The following is a 21289-nucleotide window of genomic DNA, read 5'->3' as shown; positions in this document are numbered from 1 at the left end:
TAACGCGCAAACATCAAGTTCATGTGCAAATTGGAAAAAATCTGCCTCAGAGAGTTAGATAGCATTAAAAACAGTTAAGCGCCATCGGGTGTATGGTTCTTCCCAAAGCTAAAAATGAGCCTTTTTCGTTTCGCTAATGTAGAAGCGATCAAAACCAACGCGAACTTCGGAAGATACCAAAAGAGGCCTTTCGTCGGTGTTTCTACCAATCGCAGGAGCGGTAGAACAGTGTGTGTTCGGAAGGTGCCAGCTTTGAAGGTGATTAAATAAATGTGCACTTATATTGTGGTAATATAGAGCTACAACAAATTCCGTGATCTTTTTTGATTGCACCCGATATATATATATATATATATATACGTTACGTTTTAATACGTTTTAATTTTTCGTTCAGTAGTAAATTACCCTTAATTCAGAGAGTAGAAGAAAATTAAAGGTAAAAATCGCTACGAAATATACTCGCAAATCGCGACGAAATACGTAAAAATCGCGAAAAATATAACGTAAAATTTCCTATAAACTTCAAGCTTAAAAATTGCGCGATTTTCCTATTGAACTGTCAGTCTGTACATACCAACGGAGGGCTAATATCCAAGATTCGATTGGCCATATGAATGATAAAACACTTAGAAGGTTAACATCTCAAAACTTAATTTTTCGAGCACGATTTTTGTAGCATCGATCCCATTTGAATTGAATTAGTGACATTCAACATTGTATAAATGGCCTTCTCCCGTTTTCTACATCTCACTAGTATTCATCATTTCCATCTTTCTGCTTTAACCTACGCTAAATTGTGAGACGTGACGTTAAACGAAACATTTTGTTTTTATTTGTTTTCGACTTTTTTTTTTCATTATTAACCTGATCTTGGTTATAGACACCCAATAGCTTACAGGAAAGAAAGAAAAAAGAATTTCTGAAATATTACATGTTATCAAATGTCTGATGAAGAAAGATAAACGCTGCGTTTCTACAGTGTTATGTAACGCACTATCTTAATCCAATTTCATTTCATAATTCATTTATTACAGTGACATTGGCGTTTAAAGCTTTATTATGTCCTTGGAAACAAGAATAATGATTTCGTCACGAGTGAATGGTTACTATTTCTTACTTTGGTGCGGGAAACGCAGATTCGATTCTCTGTAGAAGATCTTAGGTTTGAATTCTGTACTAAGCTATACACCCTTGGGCACGAGAAGGAACAACTAATCAGAGACCAAGAAAATAAGGAAAAAGTTCTCCGAGGTTGGTTAAAAAAAAGCAAAATAGAACTCCACTTCAGAACTTAATATTGTGATTTGTGTATGAGTGAGCGTGTACATTCCAGTGTATATTACCTAATACAACGCATACCGTTAAGACTTTCTTTAAGGAAGAGAACGCCAGTGGTTCGATTTCAGTATAACTTTATGGAGTTAGGATGAAGAACTAGATTTCTGGGCTTTCGGCGTCTATGGTCATGTTAGCCCGCCTGAGAGATTATGTCCCTCAACGATCTCACTGCCCGGAGAAGTAGAGAGGAAGAAAGAAATGGGTAAAGAAGGAAGCGACCTGTTACTATTATGTTATGTACAATCCAGGCATTTACCTGGTGTGAATGAGGAAAAGAAAAGAAAAACGTCACTTAGGAGGCTATTGAAAAAGCTATTACGCCTTTTCTACCGAGTACCCCACCAGGAATCTAACCCGCGATCGATAGTAGCAAAGACAAGAGCGTTAACGACTACGCTAAGCGGAGCCACAACTTTGTGGGGTGGCGTTCAGTATGTGTATTTTATTCGTCAGATTTTGTCTAACAAGACATTAGTGAGAATTTTAATACAAATTTGGGGGTACAAGCAAACTTCGTGGTGCATAATCGAAAGAATTGACGCTTTTTTATTACAGTCTTTAAAATAACCTTTGAGTGATTGATGTGAGTCCCTTTGGATTGCTGTGAGTCCCTTTCCAAAGTTGTCTTTATAAGACAAGACCTACTGTTTAAAGTGAATCTTTAACTTTGTACCTGAGGCCAGGAATCAAGCCCAAGACCATTCATGTTAAGAACTTGGCCAGAAGGCACAGTTTTAAAAGGACAAATAATCCAAAAGAAATCAATATTTTAGTTTTAAAGTAATCCAATACTTCGATAGCACTATAAATCAGTGTCAGTGTCCTTCAGATGTTATTACTTTATAGTTATTAAACTCAAACGGAGGCCGTCAAATGAGTTCACGGAAATTGCTGCATCAAGGATATTGTCAAAGTAGGTACACTTTGAGAGATTGTAACCATTCTGAAGAGAAATCCCTCTTTTAGGTTATGGAAGTTTGATGGCTTTCCACACATCCCTTTATGCATTATATCGGTCTGAACTTCACACTTTGATTTACGTTTCAAAATAGATGGCTGTTACTTCAAATGGAGATCATGAAGAGAAAATTAAAAAAAATAGTGATAATTTGACATCGTTCATGACGCCAGAGATCTTTCATGCCACCTTCTTATTCTCTGTTCGGACAACGAGGTGATGACACTATGGTTATGAGACGTGTTGCGTTCGAAAATTGGTAAACAGTTTAAAACACGAGCTCTTTCACAAGAAATACGTAATGTTGGTTTCAGCTCCTACCACAGTGCTTCTACTAACTTCATGAAGCGTTATGAAATAATAGTCATGTTAGCATGAACTGCGATTCTGGAATAGCCAAGGGTCTCTGGTCCCCCTAAAGTTTGATTTGCCCTTCCTAGGATCCGGATACCTTTGATTGGACCAGTGCTTGGATATTTCACAACGAAACACACACATCTTTACAAGCCCTCCAAAATTATTCAGAAATTAGCGCCACTGCATATTAGCTCTGTTTAAGAAGTCATTGTACACTCAATGCCAAGATGACTTTTTCCAGGCGAAATGTTGCTCTGCGTTAAGTTTGTAAGGGAGATCCGAGATATTGGCCCGATATGAAGTATAGGAACATGCGATATGTGTGAAAAAGGGCGGGATGTGAAATTCAAGCGACACTAGATGTTAAAACAATTAAAAGTTATGATCATAAGTAGGGCTCGGAAGTTGAAGACCTAAAAATTGACTAAAAAGGACCTATAAAAAGACCTAAAAATATCTTTAAAAAAAGGGACCTAAAAAGTGAACAAAAGGACGTAAAAATAAGACCCAATTTAATTAGAATTACATGTGTAATGGATACAATGTTCAAGAAATAGAAGCTTCTGGTAGGTTAACGGTCTTTCCTTTTTCCACAACCTGAATTACAAATTAAAATAAGAAAACTTCCGCACCTTCACTCCCCCTTGCTGGAGGACATTGTTACGCCTCTTTATCTGACTTGTGATTATTGCAGATCTGGTCTTATTAGTCCAGTCGTTGTAGAATGTGTCATCTTTTGAATTTTCTTTACTAAAGAAAAGATGTTCAAGATGGTGGTGATTCGAGTTAATAACCAGTAAATTTATTGTCGAAAGATGAAGGGCAAAAAAAAAATAGACGTTAAGACCTATTAAAAGCTTAAAAAAGACAAATAAACAAAAAAATGCCGCAAAAGGCAATAAAAGGATAAATAAAATCCACCATTTTCTGGCCTACAATGACCCAAAATGAACATATATTATGTTAAGCCTCGTCTTCAGGCACTCGTAAAAAGGAGGATTTTTCCTCAACTTCCGGGCCCTAATGATAAGCTAACAACAACTACCAGAGTCGCCAAATGCAAGAACAGTAGGAAATGTTGTCACCGTTAATGAGATATTTATAAATAATCAGACATCATAGCATCAAGAAGGTTCTGCTATTGAAACTATTCTGAAGCAAACCCTCTCTTTTAGCCATGGAAAACACACTACAGGCAGCAATCTACCGTAATGACTCTGCTACAGAACTTACTAAATGTTTTAGCATGGAATTATGACTGGCTGGAGCTGTTCCACAACAACAACAACATTCAACAACATTCTATTCTGAAGAAATGTTTCATACTGGAGACTTCAAAAGAAACAAACTGTTATTAATGGACGGGCAAAGTATGCGCATGCTATTAAAGTACGCAATGACATTCGAAAACAACAGTATGCTGCGGGCTCCCGTTGCAGTTCTTTCTTTCTCCACCGTAAATGTCGAAAAGATATCTGGAAATGTTGTACGATGAAGTGTGGCCAGAATTTCTCAATGGGACAACATTTATAGCTTTTGTTTATGCATGATGGTGCAGCTCATGTGTCGCAAATGACGTTTGCAAGTGGTTTCATGAACTTTCTCGGTCCATAGATTGACAGAGTTGAGAATATACTCGTTTGTTTATGAAAATACCTTAATAATTCTAGGGCTTGTGTGGACCTGTAACTTATCAAACAAAACCCCAAGGGACGATAATAGCATATCCGCTCTATTTGAGACACGGAGGGAATTTACAGACACCATGTGGTAAACGCGTTATATTTAATCTATAAGAATTAAATGCAAATATGTCGTAACCAATAGACCTACTTACATATACACTTTATTTTGTCTTTCTTCAGATGATACTTGTGTCAGAAGGAAATATTATTTAGTGTTATTGGTTCAGTATGTTGTTAAATAACAAACATTAAAAGTTTCAAGTAGTACCGTAGTCTTCCGGTGGGCTGTATATCGTTATGAAAATTCACTAAAATGACATGGTTTCTGAATGAGGTAAGTGCTCTCTGATGGTTATAGGGTTAGCATATGTGCCTTCGACGAGAGAGAACGGTTCGATTCCCGGAAGGTTTGAATTATATTTTAAGCTGTAGGTTCACGTTTCACATACCTTAGCTGCTTCTTTTTCTAAAGTTAATTCTAAACCAACCAACCGAACGCGAGAGCTGGTTATGTCATGTTCATGTCGTACTATATGATAACCGATGATAACCGTTTTATATCACCCATTAATCTTTTTTTCTGCATCCTACTTTTACTTCCACCATACATTCTATGCGTATGACATTCCTCGGATATCAATTTTTTTATTAATTCCTCTTTCTCTTCGAAAGTTCTTTTTTTCGAAATTGTTTTCTCTCCATTATTTTCCAGAACACTACCTTGTTACTTTCCCGTATGAACCTATGAGTTCTCTCGTGGCTACAAAGTTTGCAGGTCAACCTGGGTTCGATTTCCAATGGGGATCCATATAGTTCCGATAACATATTAAGCTGTAGATTCACATCTCATATAACCTCGATGCTGGAAAGAGACATTAAGCTTAAAAAGAAACAAATCTAGTCCCTAACATGACAACTAGTTTCTCACATTTAGAAGCTATGAAAGAAAGACAATTTACGAAAAACATTGCACTAGTTGACTTCGTGAGAAATCGGGAACATAGTGAATGATTTCTGAATTATCATAATGCCAGAGTTCAAAATGTCAATCCCTAAGTAACATACAAAATCAAAAGTTGTATTTTGTTTCACAAATAGGCATTAGAGACATTAGCGTTGGCTTAGAAAGCATGGGGAGAAACGTCAATTAAAAGATCACGAAGTTAATGAGTGACAAGTATTTCCATTGAAATCGTATCCCTTTTGTCAACGTGACAAACAAGGTAGAGGTAATTTCAAAGAATGAGCTCCAGAAACATTTTCTAAGAACGTTGTCTGTGTTGGTAGAAGTACTGTATATTCATGTCTGCTGTGGAAAATTTCTTTAAAGAACAATCTGTCATTGTTTCTATTCTTTGTTCTCATAATAGTAAAGGATTTAAGGTGTTAAATACCTGCTCTAACTTTGTTTTTTGACTTATATAAGAAAAGAATATTCCTGTTTTCTTAAAAATAAACTGCAATTTTAATGCCTTGATTTTACTGTTATCTCCTTCAAGCCCATTTAAAATTTCCTTTACTTCGCGAAAATTACATTTTGTTATCACGGGGATTTAACCAGACTTAAAGAAGAGATCAGTTAAAATCAAATAATTTAAAATCCAGTTATTATTTGGCTCAGAAGTTCATCCCTTTAGGGACAACTATCAGTCTTCGTTCAGAGACATAAAAATATGCATGCACTAAAAGCAATCCAATTCTATGATTAGGTATTGAATAACTTAGTTGACAAATTAAAAGCAAATGAGGATTATAAACCACACACGTCCTCTCTATTTAGATGTAATTTACATCATACTCATACTCAACGGAATGATCCCATGCTTGTTTATATGCCACGTTTGTCTCTGAAGCACTTTAGGGACTACTATCAGTCTCTCTTCACAGACGCAAAAATATGTATGTTCTATAAGCAATCTAGTTCTATGATTGGATATTGAATGACTTAGTTGGCAAATTAAAAGCAAATGATGGCTATAAGCTATATCTATAATCTCTCTTTAAATGTTGTGTTTATATACGATATCCGTCCTCGCAAAGGTTATACTTACACAGTATGCTGTATTTTTGTTACACATATAAAGTCTCTGTATTCTGTTCTTTGTTTGCAACTATTCCCTTTCTGTTCTGTGCCCTTTATTGTATTTTATTTTCGAATTCCTTTTAAGATGTTAGAACGGTAACTGCAACTGAGGAAAATGTCAAATGAAGAGATAACATTCAATACTATTTTCACTTTATTGATAACTTGTGTTGTAACTGCAGTCATCCATTGTAAAGCCTATTAAATCTGTATTCAGTGATAATATTGACAACTACTGCGGATGTTCGCCTACAACTTGAAAACAGATTACCATCTTAGATTACATCTTAATCAAAATGTCTGGTTCAAAGGACGCTAAATTATATTGTTGTTCATTACTCTCTCATCCACAGTATTTACACGTGAATTTGTAATCTTTGTAATATTTACACATGTTTCTTAGATTTTAGAGTATTTTTGCGTATTAAGTATTGTCAAATGCACCTGCGTTTTTTCTCAAGCATGAAGTATTCAATTACTAAATTTCATACCTGTACATTTAACAACAATGACAATGAAATTTCAAGCTCCATCGTGTCTAAGCAGTTAACGTACGCGCTTTTGGCGTGGGAGACTCGGGTTCGATTCCTGGTGGTAGCTCATGATGTTCTGATTCCACGTTAACTTGTAGGTCCACGTCTCATGTAGCCTCGTTTGTGAAAGGGACGTTAAACTAAATATCAAATCAAATCAAATGGAATTTCATCCTTTCTCTCTTCTCCTTGATAGTGAAGTTTCCAAAATTCGTACAGGTAAATGAAGCGTTAGTATTTTGTGTATGAAAAAGCCACTGATTATCAAATTTTGTTCCTTTTAGTTCAGTGATTCAAAAGCTGTAGCAACTGCCAATAAGAAGTTAAGGTAATGCAAATGCAGGAATCAGTGGAAATATTAAATTATATTTTTTAAAAAAATTAAAACTATACATCAGTCTAATTTATTTTATAAAGTAATAGATTTTTCCCCAAAAATTTTTTACATATTGGCTCTCATATTATTGTATTGTGCCAAATTTAGTATTGTTCATGCTTATCTTAGAATAATACTTTTTACAACAATCAAATAACAATATTCTACATACTTATTCAGTAGTGTACTCAGAAGTTCATCAGCGGAGGAGAAGTTCAAGCTTCCAACTTTATATCGTTTCAGGATTTTTTTTTGTATACATATGTAAATATGGTAAATATTTATTTTTCACATTATCTTGTTCAAAGGTTGGGGTTACAACCTCGAAATCCTCCTTTGGGATACGTCACTGTTTACATTTATTTCAAATAGTTATATTGAGAGATGGAAAGAAATACAATTCATTTTTCTGCAGTTTGCTATTCTACTTGTAACAGAAGGAATTCTTTAATCGCGGAAGCGCTACATTATTTTCATGTTACTTGTTAGGACCATACAGAGGCTTAATGTTTTTGGTGCATCCGTCCGTCCGTCTGTTACTCCGCAAGATTTCTCTTGAACAGATCGGAATTTTAAATTTCAGCTTTTCGCAATAGATAGCTAGAGACATTATCTCAACCGAGCTCGTTAATAGAGTCATTCCGTTAACTTAATAACGGATAACGGCGATATTAACGGTGGCTATCGATAGTTCTTATCTCTTACATGGAAGGAATTTTTTGCATATTTTTAATTGCAACAGATGGCTAGAACGGATTAACGGATTAACAGATAACGACGACTTTAACGGTGGCTATCTATAGTACAGATAACAGACATGTAAACGAATTTTTGAGTTCTGGTTTTTGCAATAGATAGCTAGAGAGATTGTCTCTATCGAATTTGTTAATGAAGTCAATGAATAACGGAGAACGACGATACCGACGATGGTTGTCTACAGTCCATATCTCAAATATGGAAAGGAATTTTTGAATTCTATTTTTATTTGCAACAAATAGCTAGAGCAGTTATCTCTACCAAGTCCGTTAGTGGAGTCAATCCGTTAACGAATTAACGGATAATGACATATTTAACGGTGGCTATATATAGCCTAGATAACATACATGTAAACGAACTTTTGAGTTCTGGTTTTTGCAACACATAGCCAGAGCAAAGTTCCTTAATAAAGTCGATCTGCTAACATATTAATGGATAACTGCGACTTTAACAGATAACGGCCCTTGTCCCATACATATAAGCGAAGTTTTTTTTTTTCAACAGATAGCTAAAATAATTACTTCGACTGAGTTTGTTAATGGAGTAAATCCATAAACAATGTAATGAGTAATGGCTACTTTAACGATGGAATCTATGGCTCATATCTCTTACATGTAAGCAAATTTTTGAATTCTGCTTTTGCATTAAATAGCTAGAACGATTATATTATCGAGTTTCTGAGTACAATCTATCCAAAAGAGAGAAAAACCATTAACTAAAATAGCACTGTGCTTTTCATACTTTTAATTTAATTAGGAGTTAAATACTACATAAACAAACTATTAGGCAATAACCTTATTTTAGACATTAAATTGCGTAATTTTACAATTGTAATGCTAAATACTTTAGAAATAATTACAAAATCTTTTATGTTAGTTTAATTTGTATAACCTATGTCAAATACTGTTAAACCAGAGCAATTGTTCAGGCGGCAGGAGAACGTAATTTGCGACATTTTTGTTTTCCTTGGATTGAAGTTAATGCTTTTATAAGAAACTAACAATTGGTGTTTGATTCAAGTGATTACGGATTCAATTCCCCGTGAACGAACAGAATTTTCGGTATTAAAGCAACATCAGTAGACAACTAGGCAGATGATTATTTAGTAAATAGTTAATTCCGATCTAATAAGTATCTTTTTTTTAAAAAAAAAAAGAGGGGGAAAAGAAAGCGATGCGGTGAGCAACAATATCAACCACCAAAAACCCCTATGTCTGGCTACCATTATTATCTCGGATACCACCAAAAAGCCATTACCTTAATATATAGTTATAATTAATAGTGATAATAATAATATGGTAAATGTTTGGCAGATTGTGGAGTCCCTGACAGGAATCTTGTAAGAGCTTAAGCCCACTAGCCGGCATTTTGAAATTGAAAGTCATTTATAGGAAAACAACCAGATTCATTTTCAGAGAAAGTAAATAATATTTATTGCAAACAAACGAGAGTGTTTAAGTGAATGTTCATCAACTGGCATTGTTTTCAGTAAAAGTGCAACTTTTTGCGCAAACTAGTCCTGCAATTCTGTTAATATCATCAAATTACAGCTTTAACTAACGCAAGCACATGATCTGTGATTAGTAATTACTGTAAGAAAACTTTTTTTAAACAGTACTTTTGTAAAACATACTAAAAACTAGAGAGTATATTTTTCTGTAGGATGATTCAGTTATTGCGTTATTCACAAAATTTGATTAAAAATGCTTGAAAAAGGTGAAAAAATATTTTGATAGTATTAAATGAAGAAATGGAAATCTTTTAGTTTCACTCCCGCGATTATGATCTTTAGGCTAAGGGAGACGATGATTAAAACAAGTGAATAATGAAGGAATAATTGGTGGAATGGGAAAGTAGGAGGAAACTGTAGTATCCATAGACACGATGTTGTCCACCAAAACTTACTTGGCCGGGGATCGAATCAGGAACTCTACGCACAAAAAGTAAGAACTGTACCACTGAACCATCATGCTCCCCTAAATGAAAAAATGGGACTAAGATGAAAGATATTGTGGGTTCTTCCTAAAGTTGACAGCTCCAGCTTTCATAGATATTGGGGAAGTGCTTCGCTCACTTCCAACGCTTTTAATTTTAGTGCCATTTCTTCATTTTAAACTTTTCCTTTTTAGTGTATTTTATAATAAAAACGTCATTTTTAAACATTTTAAATTATTATTATTATTACTATTATTATTATTATTATTATTATTATTATTATTATTATTATTATTATTATTATTATTATTATTATTATTATTATTATTATTATTTTACTTTTTGCACTTTTTTCAATACTTTTAGTTGCATTGTTGGATTGCATTACTGATCTTATTGCGAAAACAAAGATGATCTTGCTGGAGTCAACCGAACACCCAATCGTTATGCAACCAGCTAAACTTCTGTGGTAGTATAGGTTGTATAAGCAGCAGGCGTTAGACAATCGTTTCTAAATAGGTATTAGTTTTATTGCAGTTAAAACGATACGCTACAACAAAAATTATGTGAGAATTTTGCATTGTCATTGGCTTCACAATTTCAGAGTTCTAGTTAGAATGAAATTTAAGTTTCAAAATTTGATCTAATAAACAAACAGGAAACTGAAATTATAAAAGGAATGTAAAAATTATGAATATCTTACAAGGTTCAAAAGCGAAATTGAATTTATATTATGAGCTCTCTCGTGGCTGCGTGGATAGCGTGGGAGACCTGGGTTCAACTCACGGCTGGAGATTATATGGCTCGGACGTCTCATATATTCGTGCTGAACTTAAATTTTATATATATATATATATATATATATATATATATATATATATATATATATATATATATATATATATATATATAAATATCATGAAGGATAAACACTGCAATTTGGAAAAGCATATTATGTTACAGTACACAAATAAATAAATATTGAAATGAGTAATTAGACAATTATTGTTATAGCAATACGTTTGCCGTTGGTTTGCTCTAATTTTACGTGAATAAACTTCAGTGTTTATTCAACACATTCAAAATTGTGACATTTAATGCCGAATTTGGCTATCCCACTAACGTTTTGCATCATATATGCTTTAGTTAGAATATTCAATTATTTATAATATCAATAATTATTTAAAATATGCAGGGCCGATGGCATGGTCGTATAATAAAGCTCTTTTGGAGGTGATAGGTGGAGGTGAAGATCCTATGTTGAGAGAGATAATCCTAATTCATGATTTATGCACTCTCTAACTGCACCAGCTTCAAACCCTAGTTGTGGTTCGGAGCTTATTTTAATGCTATGTCCCGTAACTCACAACCTTAGTGCTGCCTAATAGGCAGCACTGCCTATTGACGGGAAACACGCAAAAATCATTTAATATATGCACTGTTCGTTTAATTATACTGTTACAGATAGGATCAAATTAATTCCTTGACTTACTCAACATAATCTGTTTTTTCGGAGCTAGAAATGTGGAAGTAAAGTCACTGAAATAATATGCCACAAATTCAGGTTATTTTAATAGTGAATTTCTTGAGTATGTCACAGTATAAATCCTGTTAGTTATGATTGAAAGTGTTTCAAGAATCATATTTAGTTAACGCTGAAAAATTACAAGAGCAATATAGTGGCTTAGAGGTTAGTATATGCGTCTTTGATGTAGGAGACTTGGGTTCGATTCCCGGCGGGAACTCATGGGTTTCGGATAGCACATTAAGCTGTAGATCCACATCGCATAGCCTCGCTACTGAAAGGGATGCTAAACTCAAAACTAAGCCAAGTGAAGAAAAATTACAGTACAGTCAAAACAAAACATACTATACTGTCACTACATCACTATTAAATAACGTTAAAATGCAATATGGTTCGTATTTTAAAAGCAATGATCCATATTACAAAAGATTAAGTAACAATATCCAATAACGTTAATATATTGTTTGTTAATTCACCAGTGATTCCTTCTAATAATATTAACGAAAAAATGTATTATTGTATGCAAGTATCATTGCTGATGATTAAGCAGTTATATAATGTAATTTTAATAAAATTTATGAGCAGTAAATGTATTAAAAATTTCGTCCCTCTCTCAATACACAGACTATATTTTAAAGAATACATAGGGTCTCATTATGAGTCAATCTTTACAAAATTTGATAATTGCAACACAACTCAAAAACTGCAACCTACGATTATAACTGTTATGGTGATTATTGCAAACTAAAACGTGAATTTTACGTTGCGTTGACGCACACAGATATGTAATAGAGCTCATAGTCTGTGTATTCGTATAGGATTATCCCTCAAAATAGAGTTTCTAGAATGAGTTGAGGGTTGGGTGAATTTAGCGTGAGAAAGATCTGATAAACACAGTATAGAAGAACCAGGGAAGGGTGATGACGGGGACCACCTCCTCCCTTTAAATATTTCAGATTTAAAGATCTAAATCTGAAATAATCTAGTACTTTATTCTGAATTGATGTAGTAACATTAATTGCGCAAGAGGCTATACATCTCCCTCCAAATAACTCTTCTAGAGTCTGTACTGGTTTAATATAAAATGAAAATTCATTGTACAATAAAGAAAAATTTAATTAATTAGTTCCGCTATTATCCTGAGATAAAATTATGTTTAATAACTTCTTAAACTTAATATGAATTATGATACCAATGTTGCTCCTTGTCAAGATTAGAACTTGAGAAGTAGAGCGGGGTAACCTTTATGTTCTTCTTTATGTTTGATTTAAACTAGGTAAAAAAAAAGTGTCGACATCAATAACATAAATGTGATAAAGAAACTATCACATTATTTCCAGATTATTTCTTGTGTACGAAAATGTTCAGAATAATTACAGCTTTTGGATGGCTAAATTTTTAAAATTACATGAACTCTAACTGGAGAGGGTTCTACTTATGTAGGCCTCATCACTACGAAATTAAAATACCGCTAATTTTACAGTAATTATGTGATATCTTCAAATAGATAAAGAAAAATAATCAAAATGTGGAACAAGAGCGCCCTAGACAATATTATTTTATATGAGATACCGTTATCACGACTCACTTATCTGCTTTCAATTTCGATCCATCTTGAAAATCGGCATTTATTTTCGCGTTTCTAAACGGCTGAAAACGGAAAGCCACTAGGTAACTTGTGATAACGTTACTTCATGCAAAATAATATTTTCTAGAGCGCTCTTGTTACACATTTCAATTACCTTTTATTTATTTGAAGATGTTACATAATTATTGTGAAATTAGCGGTATTTTAATTTCGCCGGGATGAGGCCTCTTAACTCAAATAAAGAAATTTGGATAATTAATGAAACCTAATTCTTTTGTCAATAGTAACATTATCTATATCCTTTAATATAAGGGTATAAAATTCAGCTTAAAGTACATATATGGATATAAATATCGATCACTTTTGAAAGCAAACATATCTTTCTCTTTCAATTCAGCACAGCATAGAATTTTGGAAGGGAAAGAGCTGAGACATTACGTTAGCTTTCTACGAGTAGCGCATACTACTGGTATGACTTGCATTGCTCCATCTTTGAAATTGTGAGTTTGTCAAGTTGATCCTGTGTTTATACCAGAACATTTTTTCGGGACATAATTGAGTTAATCCATATCAATATCCGTGTTATCAAATATCTCTCTATTTCCCAAATACCGTTTCGTAATTATTAAGTATATTTCTTTCCAAAAAAAAGTTACATTGTTAAATGAAAGGTAACAAGAACTATTACATAAAATCTAAAATCATATGTTCTTGATGTTAACGATGAGAAAATACAAAACCAAACTTTATGTTGGATGTTACTGGTATATTATTACTGCCTACTTTGTTGAAATCACTGCAAGATTTTTTAAAGTAAAATTTCAATTAGATATTGTCAAATACAGTCACGAAGTAAATATTAAATTACAGTCACTGTACCACGAAGTTTACCATAAGCAGAAATTATTGTAATTATACTGTGGATTATTATTTTTTTACGTTATGTAAGACTAGCAGCGTTCACCCCGCTTCGCTGGGGTCACCCCGGAACGCAATAAACTTTGTTACTTAGATAATTTTTACTTTTTCGCTTTCAAGTGATATGATAAAAACCATAGAAGATTGGAGTAAATGTTAACATTATATCGCCTGTCATTTATGTTAACCCGCCGAGTGACACGGTCATGTGGGTTGCATATAAATACGGTTAGATTTAGCTATGATGAGCTAACAAAGGATTTGTACGTTATGGACACTTGAATGGTCAATTATCTCAAGACACTGGTAATTGAAAATTAAAGTGATATGATAAAAACCATCTAGGGTCCAAATCTTAATAACCCCCCAAAAATGAAAGAAATTGGTTCAGCCGTATTAGCGTGATGAGCTAACAAAGGATTTGTACGTTCTCTTTTATATATAAGACTAGCAGCGTTCACCCCGCTTCGCTGCGGTCACCCCGGAACGCAATAAACTTTGTTACTTAGATAATTTTTACTTTTTCGCTTTCAAGTGACATGATAAAAACCATAGAAGATTGCAGTAAATGTTAACATTATATCGCCTGTCATTTATGTTAACCCGCCCCGCTTCGCTGCGGTCACCCCGGAAGTTTTCGCTTTCAAGTGATATGTTAACCCGCCCCGCTTCGCTGCGGTCACCCCGGAAGTTTTCGCTTTCAAGTGATATGATAAAAACCATAGTAGATTGCAGTAAATGTTAACATTATATCGCCTGTCATTTATGTTAACCCGCCGAGTGACACGGTCATGCGGGTTGCATATAAATACGTTTATTTTTACCTATGATGAACTAACAAAGGATTTGTACGTTATGGACACTTGAATGGTCAATTATCTCAAGACACTGGTAATTAAAAATTAAAGTGATATGATAAAAACCATCTAGGGTCCAAATCCTAATAACCCCCCAAAAATAAAAGAAATTGGTTCAGCCGTATTAGCGTGATGAGGTAACAAAGGATTTGTGCGTTCTCTTTTATATATATAGATTAAAATTTAACAATTTATCTACTTCAACAATATTTATTAGTCATAGTATTGCTAATTTTTACTATAAGCATTGAAAGTTGATTTTTCGATGCTTTGCTGGATACAAAGAAGTATTCAGGTAGTATCTCTGATTTTGAAAAAAAAGGTATAAAATGCACTTCTGAAAACATAAACTGACTTTAATATATCAGAAATGGCATAAAAGGATGTCTCTGTTGAACTTGGTACACTATTAGGATCCACCTATCACTCTAGACGAGAAAGAAATACGAAAACGCGGTACTTTTGGCTGTATTCGGTATTTAACGATCATTGCACTAAGGAAAGTTAAAGATTTTTAATTCGTGAAAATAAAGTAGTTTTAGGTATTTATGACGGGATTAATATTCTTGTTAAAATAAATATTACTATGTAACGCGTCATTTGCGCTTTCGCAAAGTTTCGTAAATCTACATATGTTTAGGAAGTTTGTGCTAAATATACATGTTTCAGAAGTTTGTTCCTCTTCGTGGTTAGATTAATGGTTAAAGCGTGTGTATTCTGTACTCGTAGCCCTGGGTTCGATCCTCATTAGAGTATAATGTCTCTGATACAAGACCGATTACCAGTTAAGATCCAACTTTCAACAGCAAACCCCGTTTCACTTAGACACACGTAGAAAATTATTTCTCTTAAATAAATAACATAATTGACGGATACATGTGCATATGTTAATATTATCGTGCGTATTTTATTATTTGTAAAATGTTTCCTCCTTTAGATTCAAGGAAATTTCTTAATGCTTCTAACTCTTCGAAAAATTATCCTCCGGACACTTCACCGACGAACATATCATTCTATTGTAGTTTTAACATAATTTCGTTAAAACTTTTTTTTTTTTTTGTAAATAACGAATAGATATGAATGTAAAAGTATAGGATGCACACACACACATATATATATTAATATAGAAAGATGAAACACACATTTAAAAGAAAGAAAAACAAAATCACAAGAACATTCATTCCTTTTCACCTGTTGGAAGAAGCGGCAAAGAAACTTGACACGAAGAAAAAATGTAATTAAAGGAAGCGGTGCCTCTCGTTCCTGGCTGTACCAATAGGTGTCAGCAGCTGCAATGTCTACACCGACGAACTTGCCGATATCTGGAGGTGCATCGCGTCCACATTCGGTTTTAAATATTAGTTAGAGGATTCCAGCGCGCATGTTCCATCAGTTTACCTACCTACTTCCTCAACGAGAAGAAACTTTCTCTCTCTCTCTCTCTCTCTCTCTCGTTTGCTATTATTATTTCTCGCCTCTCTGTTGTTACAGATTTGGATTGTTCTTGCAAGTGGATGTGTGTGTGTGTGTGCATTACGTGAAGATATCTTTTAGAGGGAACGCGGACAGTACCTACGTAACGGGTGATAGGCTTATGTAGGTGGTCTCTCTGGGAGTTCATATTATTCTTGTATTCACCATAAAGGGCAAAGTACATGCAATATTAGCTTCTCAAACAAAGTAAGACCTCATTTCAATTTTATCAATCAATATGAGTTGATGAAAACTTCGCCCCACTTTTTAACGTGACATGCGTCCATTATTAGTATCCAATAACATGCATACGAAATATTTTGACCAATATTACAAATTAAAGTAAATATGTAATATAAAGAGCAACCGCTCATCTCAATGGTAAGAAATATGCCCTCGCTTGGACACATTTCTAATTGCGGTTTTTACATTAATTGGAAAACTCGCAATCCAATAAAACTATATTAGTCCATAAGGTCAAGAGGAAATAGGTAGAAATAATTATTTATATACCGAGTTTTAAGGTTATTTTCCTCGTGACTCATAGACGGACACTTTTAAAATTGTTTCATTGAACTTATTTTATTTTGATATCAACCTAGTTCTTGTATATCATATAGTTGTAACTTAACAGTAGTTCACTGGCTGTAGGTTTGCCAGTAATACCATTGTAAACCTTCCAATTTATTTCGCATGGTTCATAATAAATGCCGGTCTGAAGGGACTGTGCAATGTAATTTTATAGGACATTGATGATCGGCTAGGGCCCATTGCAATGAATTAAGCCAACATTATGTTAGCACTTATTGGTGCTGAGTAAACGCGCCATATTTGTTTTTACTCAGTAGTTATTTATAAGGCAAAGTATTATTCACTTTCTATTGAAATTGGCTGTAGTTTTATTTTATTGAATTCTTCGTCAAATCTATTTAAATGTCCCTTGCTTTGCGAAAATTAGAATTTGTGATTTATCATTTTAACACTTATAAAGCAAAGTTTACTTAACTAGGTGTTGAAAGTAACTTTAACTTAAGAATTTGGTAAAATCAAACTATTAGAATCCATTTATTTCCAGTGGTAATTTCTTTATGTTACACGTTTACCGGCGGTACACAAGTCATAATATTAAAGAACCTTTCTCAAAGTAAACTTTAAAAATCAGCTCTCCTTCTTTTCATGATACCCTGTGCACTTCAATACAAGACAAAAGCACTGGCGCCTGCTAGCGGATAAAAGAATACCTAAACTTAATACCATTTATTGCAAAAGGACACCGAATAACGAACCAATGCTACTACTCGCGGAGTGTTGACGGAAGTGGTGATAAGTAACTTTTTATAAATAAAAGACTTAGACGCAGAAACTAGATTTGGATTAAGTTCATCTGCTAATAGAAAATATAAGTCAGAGCTTCTCTCAATTGCCAACCGATGATGGTGCAAGTCCTAGGAATAAAGGTAACAGTTGTTTTCTTCTTGACTTTATTACAGTACTTTTTGCGTTAATATGTGTGGAAAACAAAGAAAATATGGCTTACGCCACTGTAACTTTAACCCTTATTATAAGATGAGAACTACAATTTCAAGAGGATTCACTACCAGGAGGATCAAAGGCAATCATTGTAGCCACTTGACCCCCCCCCAAAAAAAAAAAAAAAAGCGGATTGAAAAAGAAAGAAATAAAACTCTTGTAGAATTTGTAATAGCAAATTTGTGTGCGATTGTGCTTTTCGTACCAGTAGAGTGTTACTAATCATTAAGGAATTTGATTTTCTCCTGGAGATAAAAGTATCTCAATAACTACTAGATGAATCACCATTATTTTTGGCCAGGATGTACAGTCAAAAGTTAGAAATCGAGATCATTGAAAGAGATGTATTTCAAACTGAAAGGGGTAGAAATCAACCATTTCCGGTTTTCTTATGTTGATCACTATAGAGCAAAAACAGTAATAAATGGCAAGAAGTTTTTTTTTTTTTTTTTTTTTTTTTTTTTTTTTTTTTTTTAGCAATCGATTAACTGTCTACTTCACCCTTAAGTCTTTAACAAAACTGAAAGTGATAGAAACGCACTACAGCTTCCGGTTTCAGTATTGATCTACTTAGGGCAAAAGGATTTAGTGTTCCAAGAATAGGTTCCATTTTCTCTCTTAACCCTCTATTCAAGCCGGAGATAACAGAAATAAACCACTTCCGGTTTTAATAGTGATCGCTATAGACTAAAAACAGTGATAGATAGCTTGATGCGGTTTTCTGTAATCAATTAAGTGTCCACATCATCACTCTAATCCTCTCTACTAAAACCGGAAGTGGTAAAACTCTACCACCACTTCTGGTATCAATATTAATGGAGAAAATAGCACGCTTACAAACCAAACTTCTTCGAGTGGTGTACGCATGACACTGCGACTTATTATAAATGTGTGCGTAAGATTCAATGCAATGTCCACTTCAAGCATTTCTGCGCCTAGTACGCCTATTTAAAGTTTAAAATTAATTATCATGTTATCCAGAAGATTGAGAAGAAAATATCGTTTAATAATCTGCTATAATAAAATATCGTATCTGAATATCTGAATATTTCACATTCATCTCATTTTATTTACTGCATGTAACTGAAGTTCAATAAAACGTTAAATGTAGAGATTCGTGTTATGCCTCTTACAATTAGATGAGCACAATGATAATAAAGTGCAACTAAATGACAATGTGAAGTTGCTAACGAAACGCGAGTAGAAAACAATTACTAATTAACTTGAATGTTTACTGTAAATATTTAGGTATGCTCATAAAGTTCGGTTTGGAAAAAAAAAAATATATATATATATATATATATATATATATATATATAGATAGATAGATAGATAGATAGACAGATAGATAGATAGATATTGGGGAAAATTAATGTTGCATAACAGACCAAATTGCCTTGTTACAATCAAATTGAAATAAATTAGATTTTCACTATCTTGTAACAAATGGTAGGAAACTGATTTTTTGCATTTCTCGGAACTGCAAATAAATAAGATTTCTAAACACACACAGTTAATTGTCTTTCAAAATACCAGAAAATATCGCAAAATAATTCAGTTGAAGTACAGGGAACCTAGTTTTCTTGCTGTTATCTTTATAATTCTTATATAATCATTAATAAGCGAATTGTACACAAAATTGGAATACACAAGATATGAAAAATCTGATTAAACCCACTAAATAAACAAACAATTCATTTCATATATATTTACTAAGACACTTTCACATGCTGAAATAAGTCATAATTGTTTCATTTAATAAATTAGCTACTTCTTCGTATCCACATTGAAACCGTATACATTTCCATTGTCACGAAGAAATTAATTACTTGTTCTCGGTACTTCAATAAATGCCCTTACACTAATAAAGTAAATTTGCAAAATGATTACTTCAGAGCCAGTGGCGTACTTACGGTTTTGTTTCGGGGGGGGGGTGTTGCTAACTTTATTCCTGGACATGTGAAACCTCTGCAAGATATTTGTTTTACTTTAATATAGTAAATAAACTTTCAGGGAGGACTTAAGCTCGGGAGTCCCCCCTAAATACGCCATTGTTCATTAAATACGCCATTCACGAATTAAAATGACTCTTTTCCGCTGCAGAAATGTTCTACTATTACGGATTTAATCAGAAAGAATTACTAAGTGAGGTAGAACTGCGATTGTAGTGTCTGTCTGTATTTATTGCTTCACTGTCGTTTAAAATAATTTGAAATACATCTTGTTGAAGTGTTGTAACGATATGCAAAATTCAATAGTAAACGTATTTTTCCTTAAATTATATGTTACTTTAAATTTAGAAGTTTTGAAGACCTTATAGTCTCATCTTTCTATTTTAGGTTAAGTAACTGAAGACATTAATTCCATTATAAAATGCAGTATCACATACAGTGCGTTCCACGAATAACACTAAGGTTTGTCTCTTGAAGAAACCAAGGCAGATAGGAACATGCCTTTTGTAACCTTCAAGGGACATAAAAGACAACATTATACTGATATGTAGAACCCCCCATGAGCTGCGCTCAAGGAGGTTACGAGAAATAACTACAAAATTTTAAATAGCAACCCACACCATGTGGTAGCTAGTTTCAAAGGTAATTACGTCTAGAGACCAGTTTGGGAAACTACATGTCGCTAGCGTGTCCCCATCCAACATGGCTGTCATCCGTAAAAACGGTCGAAGTACGTTCCACGCATAACACTAAGGCCCGTCTTCTGAAGAAACCAAGGCAAATAGAAGCATGACACCTTTTGTAAACTTGAAGGGACATAAAAGAAAACATTATGCTGATAAAAATCTTCCATGAGAGGGGCCTAAGGGGGTTACTTGTAGTTGAAGCCAAAAAGTAATTTAAGAAGGGGCACCGTTCAAAATTTCCCTTAGGATCCAAGATGGCGGCTATTTTCCAAAGTGGCGTTCTCAGATCGAAATTTCGTTAACATTGCCTAATTATATCATGTTTGCAGTCGTTCACACATATTTCTGGCTCATAGAACACGAATCCAAAGCCGAGATAAGGATCAGACATCAAGTATACCAGGTTATTAGGCCCTATCTTCTTCTTCTTTTTCTTCCTTTCTAATGTATAAAGCTACTGGATTAACTAATACAGTGACTGACATTATTTAAAGATTACTTCCGGGAAGTTGAAATTTTGCATGTTAATTATTTCGGAAAAGAAACCAATTGTAAAATAGTAATATATATGAGGGAGAACGGGAAACTAATAAATTGCAACGTTATTTAAATAGGTAGTGATAGTGGTACGATCAATTTTGGTTTGCATACTGTACGTACTTTTTGAACACATGCCACCTTTTGGCTCTCTTATAATTGTAACCTAATAGAACATTTTAGGAAGTTAGCCAACGCAAAA

The 21289-nt window shown here is 33.8% G+C and overlaps 1 protein-coding gene across 2 annotated transcripts in view; it reads right to left on the bottom strand.

The window, feature by feature from the left end:
* Positions 1 to 16228, bottom strand: part of LOC145669204 (uncharacterized) — a 295922-nt gene extending 279694 nt beyond the window's left edge. The window contains exon 1 of one of the 2 annotated variants that reach the window (XM_081737532.1): positions 16101 to 16228. The gene's annotated coding sequence lies outside the window, so the exon portion shown is untranslated. The remainder of the gene's footprint in view (positions 1 to 16100) is intronic. The other variant, XM_081737533.1, reaches the window with a different exon arrangement.
* Between the last annotated feature and the right edge of the window lie 5061 nt (positions 16229 to 21289).

This window comes from Thermobia domestica, chromosome 13 (genome assembly GCF_964235325.1).
Source record: "Thermobia domestica chromosome 13, izTheDome1.hap1.1, whole genome shotgun sequence".
Classification (NCBI taxonomy): Eukaryota; Metazoa; Arthropoda; class Insecta; order Zygentoma; family Lepismatidae; genus Thermobia; species Thermobia domestica.
This window is presented reverse-complemented; position numbering and strand designations above follow the sequence as displayed.